This window comes from Formica exsecta, unplaced genomic scaffold (assembly GCF_003651465.1).
Source record: "Formica exsecta isolate Colony F162 unplaced genomic scaffold, ASM365146v1 scaffold348, whole genome shotgun sequence".
Lineage (NCBI taxonomy): Eukaryota > Metazoa > Arthropoda > Insecta > Hymenoptera > Formicidae > Formica > Formica exsecta.
This window is the reverse complement of record NW_021850733.1, coordinates 37,255-41,400: the sequence shown is the minus strand read 5'-3', so window position 1 is coordinate 41,400 and position 4,146 is coordinate 37,255. Positions and strand designations below refer to the sequence as shown.

At 29.5% G+C, this 4,146-nt stretch overlaps 1 protein-coding gene across 4 annotated transcripts in view; it reads left to right on the top strand.

Annotated features, from left to right (window-relative positions):
- Nucleotides 1-4,146, top strand: part of LOC115238549 (putative fatty acyl-CoA reductase CG5065) — a 54,315-nt gene that overhangs the window by 41,344 nt on the left and 8,825 nt on the right. The window lies entirely within an intron of this gene.

The window sequence follows — 4,146 nt, the reverse complement described above, 5'->3', positions numbered from 1 at the left end:
AAAAAAACAAATAATTGTTTAAAAAAATACATTGTAAATAATTATATACTTTTCTTAAAAACAATTATTTTTTTAATACTAATTGATTTGTCTCATTATTCTTTACATAAAAGTATTACGGTAAGATTCTCGAAAACTAAATATTTTACGAGATATTTTATTTTTTATATCAAAATATGTCAGATTAAGATATAAAATAACTCAAAAAGTACTTAATGAAAAAATACTTTATTATAGTGTTTTGAAAAGCTCTCGAGATAAGCTACAAGAATATGCAATAAAAAATGGGGGGTTCCATTTAAGAAAACATCGATCACATTGACTTGGCCTTAAAAAGGTCATTCAAGATCAAGTCCATATTTTCATCATGCGCCCCCCTGTGAATCATACAACTTTTGTCTAAAACATTTTTGTCTTAAACTTATAGATTTTAAGATATTTTAGTGGATACATTAAAATGGCCTACCCTGTATATGCGTTTATACAATAGAATAATGGACTTGTTTCATGTTCATATTAAATATATGAATATGAAACAAGTCCATCCGCTTCGTAAAAGAATTTTTTTTCTATTACTTTCTATATTTTGATATTTATTCACTTACACCATTTATATTATTATTATTGATTATATAATTTAACTTCTGTATGAAAATTATATCTATAAAATACCTATATAGTTTAACTTCTGTAAAATTATATCTACAAAAATAAAATTATATTTTATTAAAATTATATCGTGTTTTAAAATCCGTTAAGTGATGGACAATAAAAGATCGAGCATTAAGACACGTTGTGATTGTGTCCACTGAAATTCAATATGGTATAAGCTTTGTAAATATATACTATCTACAATTTAAGAAATTAAGGCTCTCCTAGTAAGAGCCAGACGCGGATGGTAGTGCGTCAGTTTCATAGAAAAATAGGTTTTCTATGAAACTAATTATGTGCACAGGGCACGAAATTTACTTGGTTTGATACCAAGAATTAAAATTAATCTCAATTCGAGATTTATAATAACCCCTTTTTACCCCCCTGGAAAAACGAAGGCGAGAAAAATATCGGGGCGAAGTCTCGCTTTCGTTTTTCCAGGGGGGTAAAGAGGGGTTATTATAAATCTCGAATTGAGATTAATTTTAATTCTTGGTATCAAACCAAGTAAATTTCGTGCCCTGTGCACATAATCAGTTTCATAGAAAACTAATTTTTTTATGAAACTGACGCACTATCATCCGTGTCTGGCTCTTACTAGTCCGCGATTATTTAAATTTGTTATATACTATTTATACGTATATAATTTCTTCTAAAAAAGAATTTCTTTTCTATTGAATAAATCTTTAAAAAAAACCACATCCATGTATACTATGTATAATGTAATACTTTGTATTCTGCAAAAAAAAATTTAAATTTTAAGTTTTCTTGAAAAGCAGTGATATTCCACTAAAAAAACCTCACAAAGATAAAAAAAAGTACGCCAAGTACATAAAAAATATCCTTTGTACGCAACAAAGTTTAAAAAAATATTTACCTTTAAAAAATAACACTGGTCGACAAAATAAGAACTTTTTTTGCCTTAAGTTCTACCAAGTCATTTCTAGTAGATTTTTTAGCACTGATTACAAATCTGGCTATAAAAATGGCTTATTACATCAAGTTTTTGAGAAAACCTTAATCAAAGTTGCTAAAATAGGCGTTTTTGATACTTTGGCGTGAATTATATCTTTCAATGGAGAGGTGCTACAGACGGCAGCGACAGCTCAAAATAAAGCTCAAGACTTATACTTTTAAAATTTTAACACATAATTCGTGATGAGTGATCAGGCAAATGTATACATACCGACTTTCATGATTAGAATGATTTAAAAAATTTTAGTAACGGACAATTGAAGACGTATGACTGGGGGACACTACGATAGATGTTTCTTACGTTTCGACCACTTTTTTTCAGGAAAACCTTTCCTGCCTGGGACTTCTGGCATTTTTATCATAAAGTATAAGTCTTGAGCTTTATTTTGAGCTGTCGCTGTCGTCTGTAGCACAGTAGCACCCCATTGGAAAATACAATTCACGCAAAAGTATCAAAAACGCTTATTTTAGCAACTTTGACTGAAGTTTTCTCAAAAATTTGACGTGATACGCCATTTTTACAGCCAGATCCGTAATCAGCGCTAAAAAATCTATCAAAAATGACTTGGTAGAACTTAAGGCAAATTTATTATTGAACAGTGTAATTATTTAAAAAATTTTCCCCTAAAAAATAAAAAATAAAAACTAAATATGAAATCAATAGTTAACTAGCCAAATACTTAGACACAATTCAGTTTGTGAGGATTTGTAATTTAAAATAGTATTTGTCATAAAATCAATCTTGCATTTATAGATATATTATAGATTCTCTCGAGAAAATTAAAATGCATTTTATTTTTATTAAAAAATTACACTATTATGTTCCAAATAAATATTTTGTATAATATATAAAATGGCACTATTATATTGCGGATTTTATTACAAATAGTAAATCATAAAATTACTTAATCCTTACTGTAATAACGTCGATTACATTGATCACCAATTTTGAATTTAAAAGTGCCCCGTGCCAAACTGATCGACTTATTTTGAAATTAATCATAAACTTTACTAGATAGGCCCGGAACAAAAAGGATTAAGATTAAAGTAAATAATAGACAGCGCGCTCTTATGAGCGAGCTGATGATAAGATCTGAAGGACAGAGCTAGTCAGTCCGGTATGTTTTCTCTCTCGCACATGTAGAGAGAAGGGGAAAGATGGCCTGTTTCTATCCATTCGGCGAATCTCGTCCTCCTCCGATGCGTTCGCCAAGTCCCCCACCAACTCTCGTATTAGAAAGAGACAGCATCTCGGACACTATTGTTCTCTCTTTTTAATGTAGTATTCAGCTCCTCTTACGGGAACGCGCAGTCTATTATATAAGTCTATGCGCGAGTATTATGTGGTTGCTAGGACCTAGGATGCAAGAATTCATTGTTATGTACCGCTCGTACGTAATTGTTGTCATTTGTAGAGCGCTCCTCCCAAAACTTCGTCGCCCGCCTACTTTTGGGTTGTCTCTTCTCACTGCACACTTATAATCGCGCGATTTAGTCGATTTTTTTTAAATTAATTTCTCAATAATTATTACGAAAATCGCAAAATAGTATAGAACTTTTCTTTTCAGTTTGACCCAATCTACCTCCATCTTTCGGTTGGTCATTTACTTGTCGGACACTCTGTATATACATATATTATATATTTTTCTTTTTTTAAATGTGATATATCTGTTTTCATTTGGTGATAATATCGTCAATTCTTCTCAGAATGTCTAAATACGATACATCTGAAAATGCCAAAACCGGAAGTTAAAGTATTATTGATCTTCACGACAGGAATAGTATTGTGTGTAGAATATGTCTAGATGAAATAAATGTAATATTCATTTTAGATACTCCATAAATCGCGTCGAATATACGAAATTTGAAGTAGAATTCTATTTATAATTTTATGCGTTTTATGTAATATATCTCCGCTCAAGATAATTCGTTAGAAGTATAATATATATATATAGTTATATAGAATACTAGACAAAATACATATCACTCATATATACAGGGTGAGTCTTTTTAATCTTAACAGGCAAATATCTCAAAACCTGTAAGTTTTAGAAGGAAACTTTTTAGACAAAAGTTGTTTGGTTCTGAGGGGGAAAAGAGATAGGAATATTAGTTAGACCTTGGGTGGCATTGTTAAGATCATATCAAGGTCATATTGAATTTTTTAAATTGGAATCTCTATTTTTTATTGCGTATTCTTATAGCCTTTATCGAGACCTTTTCAAAACTCTATAATAAAGTATGTTTTCATTAAGTACTTTTTGAGTTATTTTATATCTTAATCTGACATATTTTGATATAAAAAATAAAATATCTCGTAAAATATTTAGTTTTCGATAATCTTACCGTAATACTTTTATGTACAGAATAATGAGACAAATCAATCAGTGTAAAAAAAAACAAATTGAATTTTTCTTAAAAACAATTATTTTTTTAGACTAATTAATTTATCTCATTATTCTGTACATAAAAGTATTACGGTAAGATTATCGAAAACTAAATATTTTACAAGATATTTTA